Here is a 25,932-nt window from a genome sequence, read left to right as displayed (position 1 = left end):
TTCACAAACACGCGTACATATCAAACCATAAACTATAATATCGTACTGTCGTACGATCAAACGTCAAAAGTGCTTTTAGAACATGAAGGTCATAAAAATAATACGAACTGCATTAAATAAATTATCTATATGCAACGACTTCAATCTACACACAACAATATTCACAGAAAGTATAATATATTATAGTGTATATATATTATACTATATACGTGATAGTGTTTTGTTTTTTTGTTGAATTTTGTCAAAGAGTATTAGTACCGTAGTACCGTGGACAGACGTGACAATCTATATCTATTGGGAATGAGCTAGACAGGCAGATAATATTGACTGTTTACCAATGATATTTATTCATAGCTGGGGAATGTTTCATTTCAATTTGCTTTGACCCAAGGGCCTTCCGCTTACTATTTATAATTATTATATTATTAAAAAGGAAAATAAATTAAGTAAAAAAAATATATAGTCGAGTTGTTGAAATTATTGGTGTTAGGTTATGTAATTTTCCTTGCGGAAAGGCAATCTTTTGATCATTCAGCGTAGTACTTTTTATTTTTTAATTTTGTATATTATGGAAACCATAGTAACTACTTTAAACACATTATCCCGACTCTGTTATGTAGTCAGAACACTCTGTTGCTTATTAATCTAAGATATTGGAGTGTTGTGTCTTCACCGCACATCAGTGACATACACAACGAGTATATGGAACGCCGCATCTAGTACGCTAATACATAGATATCGTTGTCTATATGTGAAAATTTTAGCCTAAATTAGTTATCGACCACATTCATTCGTAGATCTTTAAACCTCTCTCTTGAAAAGTTGTGCTATTAAAGATGTGCCCTTATTACGCTAAGGGTGCGACATATCGATTCTCCAAAATATTCAACAAAAAGTTATTAAAGTATGTATGTAAATTGCTTTTGTCGAGTTGATAAACTATTATCTGTGCAGTATACTACAATCTATTGATTAAAAATAATCTTCCCTTTCAAAATAAACACGTTTTGTGGAGAATTCGTTGAAGTTAGGAGTATCACAAAAGAAGAAATAATAATAACTCGACTAAGACGTATGTTTTTAATATTATGCTGAATGTCTTTAGTGGCATTCCAAGGGGTTATGAAAAATATGTGATGACCAGTATAAGAAATCACCCTGTAAACTGGCCCACGTAAAACTGTTGCGTATATATAAGGCGCAGCGACGGCAGAGCCCGCAGATACCTGTGCCGCTCTGCTAGTGCTCACACGGATATATCCTGTGCATATGTGAGTTAAAACTTTTGCTATTTAAAAAAAGAGTTGACATTTCATCAGCAAATGTAAGTACTCTTTGCCGATTTTTTTAATTTCGAAAACTTCAAATATAAAAAAAGAAATTGCGAATTGTATTTGAAAATTTAAATATTTTCGAATTTATTTACATTTTATTTACAAGTAATGAACCGGAAGTGACTTGAAAGTGCATGAAATTACTGAAGCCCTGAAACTGACCGTTTTTAGTCTAATACATTATTGACCAACGGAGTTTCAAGAGATAAAAACTTACGAGTTTAATCTTACAAATTTGTATACCACGAAATAACAAAATGTTATTTGTGAAAATTTTCTTTTAAATTTTTGCTTTAGTATGTTTATATTTATCATTTTATTTTAAAATGATAATGAATAATATCACAAAAAATTGTAATAATATAAGTCATCACGTCGTCGCAAGGATAAAAATAATAAAATCTATATTACCTAATAAGGTAAAATAGATGTGATATTTCACAAAATTGTGAAATACCACATTATGTTATAATTAGGGATTCATTCGTTCCGGGAAACGTCGTCTCGAAAATTTTTCAGCATTTCCGAGACTCGAGACTGATGTTTTCAGTTTCGGGAATATCGAGTCTTTTGAAACTAAAGTCACTTAATTAAAAAGTGTTAAAAAATGTATTAGACCACGGCTTTACATGGATATGGCAACACTGTAGAGTGAAACTTATGGAGATAGAATAACGGTTGTAATAAAATCAGTATCTGTAACGTTAAACGGCCTTTGTTTCTTACGTAACAAGTATAAAAAAAATAACTTACATAAATATTTTTTTATTTTATAATTTGTGGTAATAAAGATATCATGTCTTTTAACTGCTTATAAGTAAGAAAACCTACTTTTGAAGTTATCTCGAAAGTCTCGTTTTTCCCGGGATTTTCCAGACCGCACGGAGTTCAACGTTTTTTCCCGGACGCGGAAATGCAGCGAGATTGAAAGCTGAATAACATAGCTATACTTAAAAAAAAGACAATACTCAGCTACAGGAAAAATATATTTTATATACACTTATGTACAAGCATTTCCGTTCTGAAGGGAAATATTTTGATGTATGTGATATTTGCGTAGCATAATTTAAAATATCTCTTGAATATGGTTTCGTCATCATATACAGCCTGACTTATGGTTTATGGTTTAAGTATCATGAAATACTTGAGACACAAATTCTTTACTTATACCAAATAAATTTGAAAGTTCGTAAGTAAAATATAAGAAATAACGCGGCTACAAATATATATCTTTATAATTAAAACAAACAATAAAATAATTGATTTAGAAAATGAAAATTGGCAATGCGCTAGACGCAAAGGTCACTGTTAATCGCTCATCTCACCATCACCGAGCGTAATTATTGTGTTTAAAAAAAATCCAAAATAATAATAATAATAGCATTCATAGCCCCGCACTAGGGAAACGCTGTATCGCGGGTGCCATGGACACACACATAGACAACTACAAATTACACCCAAAGTCACGAGAAAACTAAATGTAGGCCATACAAAGAGAATCGAACTCGGGACCTCTTACGTGGCAGTCCAGCATGGCAACCACGGAGGCAGACGTTCGGCAACGGAGGCAGTTAATATATAAAAATATAAATTCAGTTATTATCATCAACTTACACGTCCCATTGCTATGCACGGATCTCCTCTTAGGAGGGCTTACAATGCGGGTAGGGACTACATACTTTTTCTGAGGGTCGTGAATAACCTTCTTTGACATGCAGGTTTCATCACGAAGTGTTTCTTTCGGTGAAGAAAAACAAGACTCATGGTGAAATTAAAATTAAATTTTGCGCGTAAATTTTGGAGAAATTCAGAGATGCGAGTCCGGACTCGACCCCACGGCCTCTGGTTGAGAGGCGGTAGGTCAAATCTACCACGACTTTCTGAGTTCAATATAATTTTTATAATAATAAAATTCTTAGGTAATACATTATGACTGCCGCCCACTAACTAGAACGCGGCTAGGTGAGAAAATAATTGTTTGAGATATCATAAAAAATACTATACCATAACCCAGTTTTAGAATATTGAAATTATTTAATGATATTTCAGCTATGCATCGTCAGGGTAAGTTCCGACAAGTCGAACACGTGAACTAATTTTGACTGTTAACCATTGACTTACAATTATATGGACGTCGGGTCCGCGCTAAAAAGTGTCCGAACTTATAGGGCGTTCAAATCGTATACAGAGCGTCATTCACGCTTTAGTCTTCGTTTGTTCGACTGACAGCGAAGTAAACAAAATTAGACAGTACTGCGATGACATTACAATTTAAATTCAACGTTTTAGCTTTTTCATATTCCTTTACATGTCACTACGTGTAAATAGGTTGACTTGGGACATTTTTTTCGTGGTTTTTGTATTAGACCCGTCGTCCATTTATTTGTAAGTCAACTGTTAAATGAAATATTAATTATAACACAAAATAATGAGCTTTGGAAACCAAATTTTTATTATTAAAATATTTGAATGTGAGTTTGTATATATGTTGTAGCGTTTTTTCTTCTAGTGTGCCAATTGATTTTGAATAAAGTGTATTTTACTATCTTAACTCATAGTTCGAAAGGTATTTCATTTTAATAATATTTAAGTTTAAAAGTTTAATTACCCAATTCGAAAAACGTCTAGTATTGTGATCTTGTGCAATGCAGTTCAAACCTGTCCGACTAGATTATTATAGAAAGGCTGAAAAGCTAAACTAACAAATTTAAAATAAAAAAAACAAATCCATTTATCTATTTATGAGACTTGTCGATATAGCTTCCTTCATCCATTTAGGTTTCCTAAAACAAGCACTTATGTATTTGCAAACGAAGCATATGTTGCTTCATTTCAGTTTCAAAATTAATGATGTACTTCTGAAAATCTGTGCCGGAAAATTTACATGAAAATAAAATTTAAATGACTAAATTAAATGACTACAGACAGTCAATAAGCATGCAAATAAGCGAAATCAACAATTTGTTTTTGCGTAGTGGACCTAAGTCATATTCCACTACACTGAGAAAATAAATAAAGTAGTCAAACAATAGTTATCTACGTGAAATTTGTTTATTAATATAACAATACCCAGAATTCTCTGCCTCTGTAATATGTCTATAACCTCTACAATGCATGTACTTGTTCCATAGATACACCAAATACGTTATATAACTTTTGTAACATTAAATAATTGAGGAGAAATCAAATCAATAATTTGATTTTTCTTACTTATTTAATTTCATAGGTAAGCAAACTACACTTGAAATTGTTGTATTGATTAATACTACTAATTTGTAAGGCAGATTGCCCCTCTGATGAATGAGTCAGAAACTTCTTTTTACGATATCAAGTGACAGGACGAACAAGTCGTGCGCCTGATGGTAAGCTTCACGCCTGTCCATGACAGTTGCAGTACCACTCAGAGCTTTAAATCGCAAAGATCTGAGAGGCACTGCCACTGCGCCTGTTTCCCTGATACATAAGTTGACAAGTACCATGTGCCTGTGATTTTACCAGCACCCTATATCCTGCAAAACCGGAACACAGTAATGCTGACGTTACTGCTTGGCGACAGACATAGTTAAGGTGGCAGTACTTCTCTGGTCGAACTCTTTCACAGGGAGCTTTACTGTTATTGTTGTTTTTCTTTAATAGTTAAGCCTGACACGTGTGAGAAGCACCTTCTCACTGCTGGGAACTTAGTAAGTAGCTGGGAAATTATTAAGTAAGTAAATACCATATTTGTGTTAGAACGTGCTCGCCAATCAACAGTTTCTAGTGTTTTGTGAATTGAATACTTTTTGAAAAAATAATGAAATTAAAAAAGAAACAATTTTATTATAAACATTACCATGGATTTTTGTCATCCAAGTACGAAGAAGCTGTATATTAATAACCTTTAGTAAAAAAAAATTGTTCGGCTTTAGTCCTAAACATTGTAAATTACAAGTTTTTAATATCAAATCTTATTATGGAGATATATACACTGTCCGTCAAATGAATTTGTGACTATGTGAAAACGACTATCAAGAAAAGCTAGTTTATTTTTAATTCTGATATTATTGTTAGGTCTATCACAATTTTTCTTGTTAAGATAAGTAACATTTTTATAAATATTTATGCCTGTTCATAACAGTTTGCAAATTAAATCGCAAAGATCTGAATGACACTGCCATTGTGCCCGTCACCCTGAGACGTAAGTTAACAAGTCCCATGAGCCTGTAATTTCACCAGTGCCCTTAACCTTCAAAACCGGAACTCAGAAATGCTGACATTACTGCTTGGCGGCAGATATACGTAAGGCAGTACTTCCCTGGACGAACTCTTTCACCAAGAGCTCTAGTGCTACTTATACTAAATATACTTATGACGCTACTGTCAGAGTGTTAATTTGTTTGAACTTATCCTCCAGAGAAACTCTGGACATGCTTTATAAAATACAGAAAGTACAATTTTACTCATCAATTACATAGTGTATTTGAATAATAAGGAAAATAAATTAATAACAAATATTAAATTGTGTTTAAGTAAACATTTATTAAAGATGCGAGGAGCTATCTATTTGCCACCGCGTCGTGCGTTTGATAATACATGCAGAGAAACACCAGCAGTTCATTTCTAAACTTGAGCCATCTATTTTACAATATCAAGCAACAGGATGACTAAGTCGTAAATATGGCAGTAAGCGAGCAGCCTAACCATAAAAGTTGCAGTGCCACTCAGAGTTTTATCCGCTCACGCGATTCATGCGTCTCTGGAAGCATACCACACCTAGAGGTGCCGGTGATGATTTTATACCGATTTATCGGATATCGAAGTTATAATAGGTAAAAAAACTAGTACTAATTGCTATTTCGGTAACTACTCCAGCAAACCATAAAGTTTTTAATGCCTGGGTCCGTCTTTTAAAAAAATGAACAACTTCAAAAATTTCGTCACGACAATCGTGTGTGTTATTGTTTGGGCTGGTGATGTCGGTGTTTATTTATTGAAAACATACCGTAAGTTACGTTTTTTAAGTTTACCCTGAATATAAATGTTTATAAACTATACTTTAAGGAGTAATTTCGTGGTAAACATTAGAACCACTCAAACGGAATATTATCATATTTACCCAAGTACACCAAAAATTTCATTAGTGCTTTTTAAGTGCAGGATTTGCGGTGTACTACTGCATTTTATTTGAGATGTTTTTGTTGTAGTACGGAGGGTATTTATTTAGCAATGCAGAATAATAATTTTTATTTTCAAAGACTTGTATTTAAACTGAATCCTTTTCTAATTTGCGAAACCAAATAGCCGCCAATTTGCGGTAGGATGAGCGCATCGCGTGAGCGGCTAAATCACAAAAATCTGCCACTGCGCTCGTCACCCAGACATAAGTTGACAAGTCCCATATGCATGTAATTTTACCAGCACCCTTACTGTACATTACCGGAACGCGGTAATGCTCACAGTACTGATCTGTGGCAGAAATATGTATGATGGCAGTACTTCCCTGGACGAATCACAAGGAGCTCTATGGTTAATCAAAAGCCATCTAGCTATTTTCTGTAGGGCTAGCACGATAAGACGCGACAGCGACATAAAGCGCGAGACCTCTATGTAAGAATAGCGATATCTCGCTCTTTATGTCGCTCTCGCGCTAGTAGCGTCCTATCGAGCTAGCCCTACCGATGAAATATTAAAGACACCGGCTTAAAGAAGCTTTTTTTTGAAGGATACGTTACCAATTAATAGCAATTCAAATGTGGAAAACCACCACCTTGAGACTCAGACATATTAACAGACATATCTTACATTTCAAATGTGGAAAATCACCACCTTGAGACTCAGACATATTAACAGACATATCAGACATGTTTTTGCTTGACATATTTCGAACCTATTCGTGGTCCTAAATCATGAGATTCCGCGGCGGTGACTCGATGGAAACACATGATTAAGAACCACCAATTGGTTTGAAACGTGTTGAGCAAAAATTTGACTTAAATACGTGACTTTCCATTTTTTTAGTTAATAATTCCAATGTGGTCTACAAGCTATATCATTTGATTTTATTATAATGTCAATTTTAATCTCATCATCAATCAAAATACATGAGAAAATAATACATACGAAAGTTGTACTTTTGTGTGCACTATTTTCTCGTCTATATTTTTTAGTTTTGTTATTTATTTTAGAATTTAATACGGTAACATTTTCTTAGCTTTAACGTAGTCCTGCATAACTGCGTATACAGTTCGACTGCAGGATCTAACATGTATTGTGATGATCCTCGACAAATTTATATTATTAATGGCAGTAATTTTCATTATTAAGTACTTGTTAGAAAAGAGTGTTGTAATGACAAACCGCCTTTGCGGCTGTAGACACATTTGTTGAAACAACCCATTTGTTGTTTTAAAAATGGTCCTAATACTTTAGAAACTTCTGCGGTCGTGATAACGACAAATCGCAATCAGACGAATAATATTGGAACGCACGCGGAATAAACATACAAACAAACATTAATTTTTAAATATCTAGATGAAATATTAGCAGTAGCAGTAGAGGAGAGAGAGGTGTGAAAGATTTCGTCAACGAAGTACTGCCACCTTACCTATTTCTGTCGCCAAACAGTAACGTAACTATTACTGCGTTCCGGTTTTAAAGTGAGATGAAATTATAGGCACATGGGACTTGTCAACTGATGTCTCAGGGTGACGGACACAGTAGCGGTGTAGCTCAGATCTTTGCGATTTAAAACTCTGATGAGTACTGCACCAGACACGGATCGGCGTGTCGCTTACCACTAAGAGCATGCCTTGTTCGTCTCGTTGCAAGATATCATAAAAAAATGTTTTATTGTTACTATATATTTCGCATTTTATTTGACTTTTTTGTTTCAGGATATTAATATAATTTCTTCTTTCACTTTGACTTACCCTGTGCAATTTACACAGTAAAATTTTATTCGAAAAATAATTAAACTAAACGAATGATTAAGGACTCAAAAGTTATAGGTAAATGGATGGGAATTGGTTCCTGTGACAGAGAGCCTGAATTACTGACAACGTGTCTACTATTTCATCATCATCATCATCAACTCATTGTTGTGCCACTGCTGGGCACAGGTGTCCTCTAAGAAGAGGGTTTAGGCCAAAGTCCGTTATGCTGGCCCAATGCGAGTTGGATACTTCAGACAGTTTTCAAGAGATGTGAACCTTTTTCGACATATAGATTTCATCACCGTTAGCGAGAGATATACTTACTCCGCTGACTCAGTGACCCAAAATGTGTCCCGGCCTTCGAAACGAGGTGATGCCACTACTTCGGTCCTGTGCAACCTCTCGCTAATTGATGACTTGTAATTCGCGCAGGTCCGCCTCCACAGCGTCTCTCCAGCGATACCTGAGACGACTAGCCGATCTTCGTCCAGTAGGTCGACCCAGATAGGCTCTCTACACGTTCAGATTCTTTCCCATCCTTTATACCCGCTCACGCGATGCGCTCCTCCTACCGCAAAATGGCGGCTATTTGGTTTCACAAATTAGAAAAGCATTCACTTTAAATACAAGTTTTTATAAATACATATTATTATTCTGCATTGCTAAAATAAAATACCCTCCGTACTACCAACAAAAACATAAACATCTCAAATAAAATGCAGTAATACACCGCAAATCCTGCACTTAAAAGCACTAATGAAATTTTTGGTGTACTTGGATAAATATGGTAATATTCCGTTTGAGTGGTTCTAACGTTTACCATGAAATTACTCCTTAAAGTATAGTTTATAAACATTTATATTCAGGGTAAACTTAAAAAACGCTACTTACGGTATGTTTTCAATAAATAAACACCGAAATCACCATCCCAAACAATAACACGATTGTCGTGACGTATTTTTGGAGTTGTTTATTTTTTTTAAATGACAGACTCAGGCATTAAAAACTTTATGGTTTGCCAGAGCAGTTACCGAAATAGCAATTAATATTAGTTCTTTTACCTGTTATAATTTCGAACGATATCCGATTAATCGGTATAAAATCATCACCGGCACCTCTAGGTGTGGTATGCGTCTACGGCTGCATGTATCGCGTGAGCGGCTAAATGGCCGAGCCAGCGAAATCTGTGCGCTTTGGTTTCGCTAATGATGTTTGACTGGGCGACGAGCTCTTCTATTTGAGCGTTAGTGCGGACTTTCCAGCTACCGTTCTCCTGTTGGCCCTAATATTTTCCTGAGAACCTTTCTCTCAGCCACCAAGAGTTTGTTCTCTTCTTTAAGTGTGAGTGTCCAAGCCTCACAACCAAACTTACCAAAAGTAAGTACGTGAGAGTTATACTAGCTACATCTAAATATTCTCGTATGTAGGTACGTAAACGCTGGTACAAGAACCGTGGACTTGTGATCTACTATCATTCTATAAAGTGAAATGTATAGTAAGTCTCCAGCATTTCTCACGCCATTTTCTCAATGACCCAAAATTGAATAATCAAATCCAACAACATCAATCTCTTAACGAGCTATGTTCAATTAAAGAGGAAGTCTCCGTAACAAGATTTTGGTGGTCACACTAATTTTATCTGCAAATTTTTAATGAGTTACAACACACACAGATTGATTATTAGATAGAACCAATTAATAAAAGTAATATGTAGCTGGTACGCTGTAATAACTCGGTGTTATAATTTAAGGAAATGTGCACATTTTCGGGTTTTTCTATATTTAAAGGCAAAACGGTGACATTACAGGCACTTGGGACTTGTCAACTTATGTCTCAGGGTGACGGGCGCAGTGTCAGTGCACCCCAGACCTTTGTGATTTAAAGAGGAGAGTAGCACTGCAACTGTTCTGGACAAGCGTGTAGCTTACCATCAGGCGCACGACTTATTCGTTCCGTCACTTGATATTATTATATAAAGAAAAAGAAAATATAACACTGTAAGTATTTTATACAAAAAATACTATTTGTCGATACGTCGGCGCCGTCGGCTTGGAAGTTGAGTTAGTGGAAAGAGGAAAAAACCAAAAATATCAGAATTTCATAACAATGCATTGACTTACAAATAAATGGACGACGGGTCTAATACAAGAACCACGAAAAAAATGTCCCAAGTCAACCTATTCGAAATTTAAATTGTAATGTCATCGCAGTATCGCGCTGTCAGTAGAACAAATGAAGACTGTCGCGCTCTGTATACGATTTTAGCGCCTTACAAGTGCGGACACTTTTTAGCGCGGACCCGACGTCCATATAATTGTAAGTCAATGTAACAATGTAATAAATTATTACATTATTATGAAATTAACGTTATTACTTATAACATAGTAGAATAAGAACAAGTGCAGTAACTCCATACAAACGACGCAGTGCGGTTTGCATAACCTAGCGATGCACTAGCGTTGCATAACACTGGTCGTCCCAACGCGCCTTTCATTATTATGCGAATGTACCATCCTTAAAGGACGCGTGACGCGCGGCGGTCGCACATACATGCGAGTACAAGCCGCGCTGTTATTTTCTACAAAGTCAAAGTAAAAGCCAAATAATCATTTATTCCATGGGTAAAATTTTTACACTTGAAAACGACATTTTTTAAGCTGTTGCTCGTTCACTACGCTGACCTCCATGAGAAGAACGAGCAAGAAACTGTAGGGATTGCTCTTTTCAAATAAACTTAAATGCTATAGAATACATTTTGAATCATATTTGTGTGTCATCTACATTCACGTTGTCTTTCCATACATCTTTATCTAACACGTAGTCTACAATTTTGTAATATGACTTTTCAATTAAAATGCTTTTAATGTAGGTTTTAAATTTAGTAAATGGTAATCTTAATATATGCTCCGTATCTTATTGTAAAAACGCATACAGTTCCCCATAAAAGAGTCGTTTACCTTGGTTAAATGAAATCGTGGTACTATGAGTTTGGACTTAGTTCCAAGGTTAATATTATGGATAATTCTTCTTTCTTAACTTACTATATTTCTACGGGCATACAAAATATTTGAGTAATTAGACTGTGATTCCACAGTCATGATACCAGTCTCCTAAAACTTTTCTCTGAGAGAAATTCGAGAACCTAAACGGTACACAGAACCATCACCTAACTGCTTCCGGGGCGGAACGGTTACCAGTATGGTATGGATAGGCATATCACTTACCACCAGATGCACGAGCTGTTCGTCCCTTCACTTGATGTCAAAAAAAAAATTATATATTGACAACGGTCATTTTAGACATAAAACGGCCCCTTCGAAATATAAACTAATTTTAAAGTAGGTTTACTTTAAAATTATTTTTTGAAAATAGCATACGCCTCTTCTCATAATCTTACTTTAATACTGAATTTTCGTCCTAGTTATTTATTCTTATAAAAAGTTATTATGTTGTAGACATTGTGACACTGTAAATATTCTATACTAAAATACTATTTGCCTATCTTTCCGCCTCCTAACCCAGGTTAAAAAAATACCACAAACCGAAATTTCTATTTGCATGTCTGTCATTCTTTGAAATTATTGATAGCACTTAAAAAAGGGGTGTTTGGCTCTAGGGTTACGTACACAAGTTAAAGGGTAAGAGCTCTCCACTAACCTAAACTAGCTAAAATGCCAGAAAAAGTTTTGTTAGCACTTTCTTGTTTCTGCTCGTTGACCTATGAATGCAAAATATATTATGAATTTTAGAATTATAAAATAAACGTAACCTTTCATTATTTGTGTTTCAGGTACATAATGGTTCTAATATATTGTTAATAATAGACCAAAGCTGTGACACGTCACACTTGACGTCCAAAAAGTGCTTGCTAAAAAACTAAAAGCAAACAATGTTAATGTACTTAAAACTTAATTTAAAACTATTTTACAGACGCGACAATTTATACCTTTTGAGAATGAGTTAGGCAGGCCGATAATATTGAGATAACATTATCGTCGTTATAAAAATAATACAGAACAAAACCAAAACATATTAATTGTGTACCTGTGAATGGTTATTCCCATTTTCCTACTGAAAATTTTTAAGTTCTGTTGCAATACCGAAGCACACAATATGGCATTATTTATTTAATTGTATCAATGACGAAAATATACGAATGACTAAAAAGAAAAACAAATTAATTAAATGAAAAAAAAAATACATTCGAGTTGTTGAAATTATTGATGTTAAGTTATGTACTTTTTTTTCCTTGTGGAAAGGCAAAGGATCTTTAGACCGTACAGCCTACACTTTTTTCATATTTGTAAATTTATATGCTAACCATTTTAACTATTTTTTTCATATTATACATACTCTTGTGTTATTGTGTAGTCAGAATACTCTGTTGCTTATTAATCTATGACATTATGTTTTGCCTTGTTTTAACACGCGTCATTACATGTTTGCGGAAACGAGATGGATAGTATGAAATTTTCCTTAGTAATTCGCGATTATCAATATTATAATATATAAATTAATCAAAAACCACGACATTACTTACCGAATCAATGTGAATAATTTTAAACTTTAAATAATCATACAATTCGTCAAATAGCGAAATATGGGCAACACACCGATGTAAATAAATTTTCCAAAAGGACCGCATCTGCGTCCACCATCTTGAATATTTGACAAAAAACTAAATGAAGTGTTGTGCTGGAACCACACATCAGTGAAACGCAGTCTGTGTATGAAATGCCGCATCTAGGTTGCTAGTACATAGTTATTGCAACGTCTGTTTACTTCACGTACGCATACGATACATCCGCTCATACCACTGTCTAGTATTGTAATAGGGGGAACGACGGGCCCCAGCGTGACTTATATTGTCTACTGCATATGGTACATTTTATCTATACACCATAGATTGTCGTAGTGGAATAACAACTAAAATTTACACAGCGTATGTGGAGAGGACAGGACATCAATCAAATTGGAGATATTCTTAAAAAAGTCAATTTCAAAAGTATTAAAAATAATCAGTAGTATATAGAAATAGTGATGCAAGAGATGGAAAAAAAAATATGAAATAGGAGTGCAACGAATAGTGATGCAGTCTTTCATCTTATCGTATAGATGGCGTACACTATAATACTTGCCATCGTAGTGTAATGATTTGCCAATTATTGCCCAGGGTGCGCCATACGTACCTGGAAGAAAGGAATGACTTTGACTAGCCCAGAGGAAGACAGCGTGTAGAAACTATGAAAATAAAATTTACAAAATCGGAAATGATATTTTTCGGATCTAATATACCTAACATGATATATCTTTCATAAGCGTCGGAACGAACAAACCGACCGCCTGATGGTAAGCCACACGACTATACATGACAGTTGCACTGCCCTCGTGGCAGTAGCTTTAAGTGGTAACCATTATTAAAAGCGAGAAAAAATATTCACTGTTTCTAAATAAATTAAAATTACATCTTATTAATAAATGCTATTACAATTTAAATGAATACTTTGATGACAAATCAAAATAATAATATTATAATAAATTTGAATAATAAATAAATGTTAGTTATATACTATAAAGTTATGTTTCTGTAGTAGCACTATAGTAGCATGACTTTATAGTATATAATTATATATCTATAATTATAATCTAATTAAATTCAAACTTTCAAGTGACATAGTTCTACTCATAATATGACGTATTTCTTTATTATTATATGACATTTTTTAAATATTATTATTTGATAAATAACAATTTTAATTAATAATTAAAACCTCGGCCTACCTCTGCTGTTATTGTTATCCCTAATAAAGGGCTCATATGTAATAATAACAATAATAATAACGTACACACTCAACATAGCCCCGCACTAGGGAAACCCTGTGTCGCGGGTGCCATGGACACACACGTAGACAACCACAAATTACACCCATACTCACGAGAGAAATAAATGTAGGCCATACAAATATTTCTCCCGACCCGGGAATCGAACCTGGGACCTCTGCATGGCAGTCCGGCATGGTAACCGTTCGGCCACGGAGGCAGTTAAAATATGTGTAGCATTATTTTAAATTTAAGACATGTTTACCATATGAATGCAATAAATATATTGAGTATTGAGTGGCAAATGAGGGCCACGGCCACTGCGCCTATCATCATTAGCGTGTTTGTGCACAACATCGGATTCATATTCGTTCCTAATCCGAAACCATACAAATCTAGAAAACTCGAATCCATTTCGGATGTCGCTTGTACACTAAGTAACTAAGAGCCTTGAACACAGCCGTGAAGTGATTATCGGTGTTTTACAGGATGTAATCACGGAAGTGTGCGATGGAATGACACGATTTAATTCCGCCTTCCCCTTTCCATCATCGGGAGACTAGACGTAGGCTTGGGTTCCACCCTTATGTTGTGTTTATCCTAAAGATTTGCACGAAGCGTTACGCTTCCACATTTATATGGCGAACGGCTACGGAGTGGAATTCCCTGTCTGCTGACGTGTTCCCTGAACATTATAACTTGGACCTTTTCAAGGCGAGAGTGAATGGGTATTATTTAAGTGTGCATGCTCCATCGTCGACCTCATCGTCACTTTCCATCAGGTGAGATGGAGGTCAAATGCGCACGTATAAAAAAAGTCCGATCCGAGAAAATGCGAATATCGCTTGTACACCTAGAGATAAAATGATCTCTGTGCCATTTCGGACCCTCATTTCTCGGATTCGAAACTCATACGAATCGGACGAGTGTGCAAACGCTCTTAGACTTAAGTTGCCATGTTTTAATATTAATGGCTTTGCCTTCGCATTTAGCCAATGAAAGCGTAGGGAAAGCAGAATTACATATTATTTTAGAGGTACAAAATTCGGATGAAATCGGAACGCAGTAATGTTCACGTTCGAGTTAGCCGTGCCGTGCCTGGGATAGAAACGTTGCTAGAAAAAAAAATATATAGACGATTTTAAATCATCTCCAATGCGTAACAATTGCGAAAACCTAAGAAACTTGAAAAATTTACGAAAGTCAATATAAGAGACTCCTCACACTCGTGTCTTTCGAACGTCAGCGTCTTGCCAACGCATACGCAGCGTCGACACGATTTCCGCGTGGCGGCGGCGACGCAACGCTGGCACCATAGACATATATTCTAGATAGACGCCGCAAGCGTACGTACTTCGCGTGCCCAAAGTAAGTTAAATTCACTTAGTTGCCGCTGCTACACTTCAGACCGCGCTCGACAGTTATCGTAGATAAGCACCAGTCGAAAACGCGAAAAATGCATAATTGTGCCATTACCTATAAAGTGCAAAAGCACCATAACTGTGGGTAAACGGGTAAACAGGGACGTTTCCTTCCACGGGCAAGTGATTTTGTAATCAGAAGATGCATAATTTATTTTAAAAACAATTATTTTGGTGTACAAAGTGTTGTTTCTCATGTTTGTAATACATTGCAGCTTTTACTTGGTGCGATATATTTGTGATACTTTGTTAATACGCCGTGAATATCGAACGGACGCACTTGTATAATGCATTCAATTTCATGGTACGGCCGCCAAATTTAAAATTTAGTGATGTATACGTTAGGCAACACTGTTCTCGATTCTGATCGATTTTGAAAACAAAGGGACGAAAATTATTATGACCTTAGCAATATTATAAAAATATATTCTGTAACTCTTTTGTTATAACGTTTCGTAACCTTTCGTTTTTTTTTCAGTTTTGTAGTATCTATTATCAGTAGTATCTGTGATTTCGATAATTTTTGCAGCTCGTTGCCTCGAATATCCGAATATAGTGAGCAAATAATTACATAAATCGCCGGATACGTAGTACGAGTAATACAAAAAAATATATAATGCAAAAATTAACAGTGCGCTGTCATTACAAAAACCTGGAGTTGGTCATACGTATGAGTTCGTTGCTTTCGAGGATGAAGGTGGTCTAGTTTAGTCATTCTAGTCATTAAGTAAACCTCTTCTGATTAATAAGATTTTACCATATTTGTCAGCACTAAAATTTTCATTTGTCTTGCCATTCATCAATTTGATCGATTACCAACAGAAAACCATCTAGTAAAATTAATTAAGGCAGTCGCAAGTTCATATATCGACGGGCGTTTTCATTATTTAAGTAAATCGATACTATCTATTACATAAAGATGTTATATAACAAGCTCATTTAAAGGAAGGACAATAATTGTAATATTTGAAGTCGATTAAAAATTAGAGTTTTTTTATGTAATCGTCATTTTTTTAAAACAAGTATTATAAATAACTTGACTATCTAAATCTTGTATTTTTCTACTATATTAATATTAGGACTACTTGTAAATAAAATACTTGAACAAGAATTATTATATTTAGAATCGATTAATTGAATGGAATACGCGTGTTTACGCGTATTCCGTTCAATCAATCGATTTAGAGGGAGTGGAAGGAGGTTTCCATCACTAAATAGTTCTTGTGACGTCATAGTGGGTACAAAAAATGTGGCACGCTTGGTTTTCATAGAAATTGCTGTACTTGCGGCGTCTATCTTGATATGTCTGTGGCTGGCACTGAGCGACTGCGAATAGTGCCGAACGCCGGGTATACGCCGCGCTAGCGCGACGCCAGCACAACGCTTTTTGCGAAGAAGTACATACAAATGCACAACTTCAGGTACCGTTGAATCAATGGTAAAAGTTCTTTAATGTTTATCTCGGCATTCGTAAATAACAAAAAAAAAATGTTTTCAATTATTTTTTATATGTTTACAATAGATTAAAAAACAATCGCTTTCTTGCATTCCATGACTCCACAAAGGATCTTCCCAATATTGCCGATGATACTTCTTTTTTAAGTTTTCTTCGTCGGTATCGATTTTCTTAGTGATTGTACAATTAAGCAATACTGGGAACTGTGCGTGCGTTGGTAAGACGCTGACGCTCGGAAGACGCTAGTGTGAGGGTGCCTTACACAACACTTTCCGTCTTGATAATACAAGCATAGCTTATAAATTAACAGTAGAAATACGGTTGTAAATTAAATTTATATTTATAACGGGTGTTAGGCGAAGGGTTGGATGGTACTCAATAGCCGTTGTCAACAAAGTTTCCCGAAATAACAAGTAACAGGGTGGTATGTGTATTGTAAACGGGTGCACATCTAGTTAAAAGTTATTCGAGTCACTCGTAGTGTTAAAGATTCTACATTGAAGTTTCAATATAATAATTGTAGCCTTGTCGGGAAGATCATAAGCTAACGTTATAATAAAATTACTATTCATTACTATAACCGTACTACGCCATCTAGTGAAAAAAATTCTATTCTTTATTTAAAAGTGACGTCTCTGTCGAGCAGCCAATAATGGATTGTTTTCAAGATAGTGTACGCACATAAAAGAGTAATTTTTTATTAATTTCATTGTGCCAAACTGTTTTTTAAGCAAATTTCCTGTTTTATGAGTACCAGAGTAACAAAATTCACTACGGGGCGTTACCGAGAGCGGACAAGAACCAATTCCGAAAAGTTCATTTCTAAAATTTGTCCTAACGGGAATCGAACCCGGGACCTCCTCATCCAGCGCCCACAGTGCAATCTGTTGAGTCACCGAGGTTGTCATTCTGTTAATTTCCTAAAAAGAATCTCACCTGGACCCCGATTCAGAACTATTCGATATTTTAAACGAATCGTTCAATTCGATATTGTTTTCGAAACGAAGGGCTCTTTCCGAGCTATTCAGAACATTCCGAGTAAATGTTCGATTCGGATTCGGATACCACATCGTTATCCAACAGCGTTTACGGAATTAGTCGGTGAATATATTATACGAAAAATTAAAATCCTTTTATACACATTTTTAAGACTTTCTCTCTCTTCTCATTTAAGAGTTAGGCTCTTGTCGGTGGAGTAATCTCCAATCATCTCTGTTTAGCGCTTTAGCCTTGAGTCCCTGATAAGACACGACATCAACTTTTTCCTTTATCATACATACATACGTACATATACTTCACGCCTTTTTCCCATCGGGATAGGCAGAGACAACAGTCTTCCACTTGCTACAGTCCTGACACACATCTTTCGCTTCATCAACACGCATCAATGCTTTCATACACGCTCGTTGGTTAAGGGTACTCTTGACCTGGCCCTTCTTTAGGATGGCCTCATTTTCCTTTATCTGATCTAAATAACTTCGTCTCGGTCTTCCTCTGCCTCTCTTTCCTTCTGTTATGTTTCTAAGAAAACTGTCGTGACGCATCAGATGACCAAACATTTTCCCCCTTCGGTTCTCTGTCGTCTTTAATAAGCTTCTCCTTTCATTCACTATTCTTAACACCTCCTCATTGGTCTTTCTTTCCGTCCAACTGATTCACTCCTGATTTAAGACTTTAAAGGCCTAATACAGGAAATTAATAGTCTTGCATTAAAATAAACTAATAAAATTGAACAAAATCCAGACTTTATTTAAAATAAATAAGAGATTTCCATATTACATTCTAGGTTTGTAAACAATAGGACGTTCGGTAACTTTCATTCGATAACTGTGTTCTGAATAAGTCTTGTAGCCTTTGTTGGCCGAGAAGTTGGAGTAATCGTACGGATGTGACGTCATTTCGGTTTGGTTTCGAATACGACAGTATGACGTTCGATTCGGGTGTCGTGAATAAAAATTAAAATAAATTGTATGATATCGAATCCAATCATATCGACAACTGAGTTATTACGATAACACAGGTTCTGAATCGATCCTGTACCGCTAAGTTTTGCAACAAGGCTGCAATCATATAAACTTGAGTTTAATCTTTGAGATTTGATGAAACCTGTATGTTGAAACAGTGAGACTGAGCAAGCCGCATTGTGTCTGGGTGTGGACCTGGAGCATGGCCTCAGTCCTTTCCTTAAAAAGACCCTTCAGAGAAGAGTAACAGAGGAGACTTTTTATAATTAATTTATACATAATTTTTTGCTCCATTTATCTTAATATTCCCATGTAAATTTCCACTTGGAATCGTTTAATTTACACGGGTACTACTATGACAATACGATTATAATTTTAATTATGACTATTTTTAAATCCACTTCAAAAAAAGAGGAAGTTCTCAGTTCGACTGTATTTCGATGTTTCTTTCATCTTCAGTATTGATCCCATTTGAAGAAAATATTCCACTCCAACGTTTGCGCATTACGTCCGATTCGTATCGGTTTGAATCCGAGAAATGACGGTCCGAAATGTCACAGGGATCATTTTATCTATAGGTGTGCAAACGATGTTCGTGTTAGAGCACAAACGACATCCAAAGTGGGTCTGAGTTTTATAGATTTGTAGTCTCAAAATGATGAAATAGATTTGTAATGTAAAAATGCAAAAAAAAATCACTTTCAAACTTCAAGTGTGGAAGCTGTGTAGCTAACTATGTAAAAAGCATTTTACTACATAGGGCGCACTATAAGTTTATGGAACTGGCCACTTACATATACAATACTTAAAAAGTAATTACAACATTTGAAAATGGAACTCTTTGTCTGTAGAATACAGTTTCATCTGACTGTCACTTATTTTTACATTGTGGCGTCATTTTAGAAATTGGTTGTCTACATCACCACGGATTTAACTCGTGAAAATTTTCGTAATCTGATTTTCTACGACTTTAAGTGGAATCTAACAGCTCAGCGGAGCTTCGCTCACTTCGCATCACTTGTTACTTGTGCATCTGTCACTTGATGCAATGCCATACTTACCAGATTCAACGAAGTGGCGTCAAATTTTGTGTGGGACATAGTGACGAAACATGTATTTATAGTTACGATCCCAAAACAAAGCAGCAATCAAGCGTATCGGTCTTTCGAGATGAGCCGAAACCAACCAAAGCGGCGCGGGTGCAAAGTGCCTCTAAGCGGATGATTGCTTCTTTTTTTTATGAAATTGGACACGTGGCTACTGTTGCTTTGGAGAATCGTTGTACCGTGAATAGTGATTGGTGCACGATCATTTCTTTGCCGGAAGTTATTGAGAAACTCTGTAAAAATAACCGTAAACGCCTTATCACCTTGCGCCACGATAATACCAGTTACACGGCCAGACAGACAAATGAATTTTTGAAGGTGAACAACGTTGACCTTATGAGCCAACTCACGTACAGTCCCGACGTGGCACCTTGTGACTTTTATTTCCAAAAATTAAGAACCAGTTACGTGGTCAACGATTTTCATCACCTGAATAAGCAGTCGAAGAGTATGAAAAATATGTTTCAGAGATTGTTACGGAGGAGTGGCATAAATATTTTCAAAATTGGTTCATTCGTATGAAAGAGTGCATTAACGCTAACGGAGAATATTTTGAGAAACAATAAATTCATTTCTGACCATTTATAGTGCGCCCCACGTAATAATATGTACATAGAATAGACAGGCTGATAACGAAAGAACAACGGCGAAATTATTACTAAAAGAATTCTTTAGCATCTATAAACGCCATAATTACAAGTTTGAATAAAATAAATAAATCAGATTTTAAATAATCCGGAAAAAAATCGTCATATTTAAATGAAACTCAAATGACTAATTAGTATGTAACGGGGCTGACAACAACTGTCAGTTTCTTCGTTTCTTAGTTTCTTAACGTTAAGCGACATCTAGCGGCCGACAAAAGATTTCCGATAGCTACGTATAAATTGGTCACATTAAGTTAGTTCACGTAATATCTAATGTACTGATTCGACCGATTTTCAATAAGAGATTAAGATTACTACAAAAAAATAAAATGGATAAAATTCCTTCTCCAAGTGGTAAAAATTACAAAAAAGTTCCCGACATCAGGGATAGATGGCATCTTTCACAAAAAAAGAATTTGTGTCTGAGTTACCAGGGCATGGTAAGAATTAACTCAGTTTTCTTTTGTTACTGGTTAACTTCATACCTTTTTACCATACCCTATAAAAATATTTTCCTCTGAACTTTCGTCATGTCATAAACTCACGGCACCATATAAAATAATACACGGAATTATTTTATTCAATTGCACTAGCCAGTGCTTAGTGCAGAGGCCGCAAGTAAAAATGATAACTAACTAATAAATAATCATTCAATTGCCTATTTTAATTATGTAAAATATAACCTTCAAAACTTTAAACTGCAATACCTTTAATTCCAGACTTCTCATGGTGGCATTTCACATGACTATTTTTATTTGTGTATTTGATATATTTGGCAAACAATGACTATGTGTAGATAGCATGTGTGACAAAGTATTTGTCTTGTTTGCCTATTCGGACAAATACACAACAAACACCAAACTTGCATTGTCGCGCTGGTTTCTTTCTCGGCGCATATCAGAGGAATCAAATAAGCAAAAATCGCAATTAAACTGTCCACACTTGGTCATATTTATCATTTTAACTCCAAAATTGGCTCTATGTATAGACGGTTATATTTGTCAGTGTTTGGACGTTTGTCTGTCAAATATTTTTCCTATATGAAATTGAATATTGGTACATGAAACACCCAATAGTGAATATATAATCAGTACAGAGTACTAAAAAAGCCAACCTCAAAAGTTCGTGGAATATTTGCCAAGTTATATTGAAATCAGTTACAGGAAAGTGCTCGAAAGCGGATTCATCCCCTAGTTGCCACCCTTACAGGTGGAATATTTTGTGTAATGGGCGCAGTGGCAGTGCCCCTCAGATTTTTGCGGTTTAAAGCTCCTGAGAACTATCTCGCCTATGCGCATATTACATTACAACACTAATTGTGAAGACTGAACAGCTTAATACAGCATAACTAATTTGAAACCAACAAACTCGCAATAAATTTTAAGAAAAATCGTTGGAAATTAATACAATAATAATTCTTTCAGAACCGTGTAATCGATTGTTATGAATATAAACAGTGGAACATGAATTTTAGCGAGTCCTACTTTAATTGTTGAGTGAGTCAATATTTAATTGAGCATGATATTTAAATGAAGACGAATGCAAATTGCTAGTCAAAGCAAATAAAATATAAAATTTTCACTAAAGCGGCACGTTTTGGAATTTGTTAACAAAAAACTCATTAGATTGCATACATACGGTACGTTCACGCATAGATATCGGTTACCTATCAGAAGTTCGAAATGACATTTTCCAGAAATAACCTTTGCTCGAATTTTCAAAACCTCGGAAGTAATTTTGAGAAGAAAATGTTTTTTTGTTTAAAACGTAACTTAACCTTAACCTAACTGATCCTAATCGTGTCTTTGCGATAAACATCTGTTGTTCTTTCAGGATATGTTCCTGAAAGAATAACGGTTTCGTTATAATTCGGTTTTCGGTGGAATGAAAATTCGAACAAACGTTATTTCGGAAAAAATAATTCGAGTTTGTTATAGGTTACCATAGATATCATCACGTCTGTCTACGACAGGTAGGCAGAGCCTGTGGACCTCTACCCGCATAACATATAATTTTTAGTAGGGCATAATATTATTTGATCCTCAAAAATATTAATGATCTATTGTTAATGTGCACTGTTTTAAATAAACGATATTTTTTATGTTTGATATATATATTAACTGTTCCGTCCACATTAATTGATCTACGGATGAATTATAAATGTAATGCATTCAAGGTAACACTATGATTATGTTTAAGTATACTAAATTAATATTTGATAGTCAAAAATCCTCTTTTCCTCATTCAAATTGATCCTCTTTTTCGTATAGGTCAAATCTTAGTTGAGCTCTTCATTCAGTAGGTTATTTCAGGTTTATATAATATGAAAAAGCAGCACGAGCCGAGCGAGCGAAGCGAGCGAAGCGAGCGTGACACGGCAGCGGCCGGCGAATGTTTTTAATACTCATTTGTCTTAGTTTTAAGGCTCAACATGAAACTATCAAAGTTAATTTATACAAATCAAACATTAGTTCAGAACAAACTAAAATATATATTGATTTAATTTATTTTGTCTCAGAAAAAGGATCAATCATTAAAAAATATGACCGTTAAGATTTTTTTGCCTGCTGCTTCTGCAAATATAAAATGACCATTTAAACACATGCCGTTTCAGTTTCACGCAGTAGAGCTACTTGTAAAAGAGTTCGATGGGGTAAATGCGGGCACCTATTTCTGCCGCCAAGCAGTAATGTGAGCATTACTGCGTTCCGGTTTTGAAGGGTGCTGGTGAAGTTACAGGCACGTAGGACTAGTCAAGTTATGTCTCAGGGTCAGCACCGCCACTGTGTTTCAGATCTTTACAATTAGAAGCTCTGAGTGGTACTGCAACTGTTATGGATAGTCGTGTCGCTTACCACCAGACGCACAACTTGTTCGTCCCGTCGCTAATTATCGTGAAAAAACCTCTATCGCTTCTTCTACTTTAAACTCCGTGTTTTCATACCGTTTCTTTGGTGATTTTGACCGGGGCCTTACCATGAACTCTTATTATACTGTTCAGTATAGGTTCGAAACGACAAAAAAGCGGGATGGTGATATACACTTCATGTAGCGCTATCTCACAACGATTCATTTTAGATCCTAATCTGAATCGTAAGGCTTCATGGTAAGGCCCTGGTCTGTTGTTTTATGGACGTCTCATTTGTATTATTTATTCAATAGCTACTATTTTCGTCTGTACTTATTTTAATACACTCACGTATTTTCCCTACAGGGAAAGTATAGACACAGCTTTCCACATACTACGACATATATCTGACGGCTTATTAATACAAAGATTTTTTACGTTCTCATGAGATAGGTATACCATTGATCTGCCTTTTCTTCAAGAAGTCCGGAATTTGGTCGTGATTATTTCGTCTTACCAACTCGAGCCCATGTAACACCCTATAAATTTATTTCGTTATTATCTCTATATGTGAAACCACCAAAGCAACCCTTTCTTAATACCCTTCTCTAATTGATATTATTACATTGTATTTTAACTTGATATTTACCATGAGCGTTTAATGAATACCTCGTGATGAAACCTGCCCGTCGAAGAAGGTTTAAAAGCCATGTAAAATGTGTAAACTCCCCAAACTGCATTGGATCCTAGTAGCGGACAATGGCCTAAAACCTCGCCTGAGAGGAGATCCGTGCCCAAAAATGGGATATATAAGTAGGTTGATGATGATGGTGATGATTTTAATGTCTGTAACATTTTTTTATAACACCAAGTAACGGGAGGAACATGTCGTACGCCTGGTGCTAAGCAACAGGCCTGTCCAGAGCAGTTGCAGTATCATTCAGAGCTTTAGACCGCAAAGATCTGAGCGACACTGCCACTGCCACTGCATCCTAAAACATACATGAACCCCTTTAAAACAGGAACGCAGTATTGGTTACATTACTCCTTGGTGGCAAAAATTAAGATGGCAGTATTTCCCTCAAAGAACTCTTTTCAAAGGAACTCTACTGCTACACTAATTGCCTTCGTGGCCGAATGGTTACTATGCTGGCCTGACACGCAGTCGTCTCGGGTTCGATTCCCCGAAATATTTGTATACGTTTATTTCTCCCGTGAGTTTGGGTGTAATTTGCGGTTGTTTATGTGTGTATCTCCATGGCACCCGCGATACAGGGCTTCCCTAGTGCGAGGCTATTGAAAAAAAAATGCTGCTAAAATTACATTTGACGTTGACAAACTGATAAAACAGTACTACTCATTACACACGCATATATCTAAAAAGCAGGAGTAAGATGGTCTATGTGTTTTGCCTAGTAAATTTTTTATACAAATAATATTGCTTTTTATTCAGAAACCATACCTATATACAACATGAAGGAGTGAAACGGTCGCTTCAATGTATTTGTTTCCTTTACGTAATCAGTAACTTAATAAAAACTTTTGCAAATAACCTATAAACCTTACAACCTTAGACAGATACAAATGAAAACAATGTTAGCAACTGGTTTTTTTAACAGGAATAGACTTACTTTCTAATAAATGGCTCTTAATGAGCTTAACGACTCTTCCATTAATTAAGTTCTGTACTCAGCAGGTAGCGTGCTTTTTTTATTAATTTTGTAGGTGAAAATAATTAATAATACCGTCTTCAACTTTAAGGAATTAAGTACTCAAATATACAGAGTGTGCTTAGTTGTAATAACCTGCTGTTTTATGAAAAAAATAACGGATTCTTTCCTGTATTAAAAAAAATCTACGTTAATCTCTAATATAAATCTTATTATATTAAACATCACGAAAGTAAAAATCAACATAATAAAGATAATTCCTCATAGTTTGTTAAATAAACTTAATACAGAGTGCTAAAAAAACCGACCTCAAAAGGTCGTGGAATTAAATTTATTTGCCGAGGTTTATTGAAATCGGTTACCGGAAAGTGCGCGAACCGGATGCATCCAATTTGCAATATTTTCTTCAAATTTAAATGGGACCACTACTGAGGTATCTTCCTTCCAACAAAAAAGAATCATCAAAATCGGTTCACAAATGCCAGAGCTATCGCGTAACATACATACAAAAAACAAACAACACTGTCCAATTGAGTACCTCCTCCTTTTTTTGAAGTCGGTTAAAAATAGAGTCCGACCACTGTTGTTCACATTCAACACAAATATATAAACTCAAGAGCAGCAAATTAGCGTGCACCTAATTCTAAATCAATAACTCAGCTACAACAATACCAGACCATTCTAAAATAATACCAGACCATTCTAAAATAATACCAGACCATTCTAAAATAATACCAGACCATTCTAAAATAATA

The 25,932-nt window shown here is 35.5% G+C and overlaps 1 protein-coding gene across 2 annotated transcripts in view; it reads left to right on the top strand.

Annotated features, from left to right (window-relative positions):
* Positions 1–1,227: 1,227 nt before the first annotated feature.
* Positions 1,228–25,932, top strand: part of LOC113237904 — a 100,297-nt gene continuing 75,592 nt past the window's right edge. Inside the window, exon 1 of one of the 2 annotated variants that reach the window (XM_026474619.1) lies at positions 1,228–1,324. The gene's annotated coding sequence lies outside the window, so the exon portion shown is untranslated. The remainder of the gene's footprint in view (positions 1,325–25,932) is intronic. The other variant, XM_026474618.1, reaches the window with a different exon arrangement.

This window comes from Hyposmocoma kahamanoa, unplaced genomic scaffold (genome assembly GCF_003589595.1).
Source record: "Hyposmocoma kahamanoa isolate Upper Pololo Valley unplaced genomic scaffold, ASM358959v1 94, whole genome shotgun sequence".
NCBI lineage: Eukaryota > Metazoa > Arthropoda > Insecta > Lepidoptera > Cosmopterigidae > Hyposmocoma > Hyposmocoma kahamanoa.
Note: the sequence above shows the minus strand (reverse complement) of the source record. Positions and strands in the feature narration are given on the sequence as shown.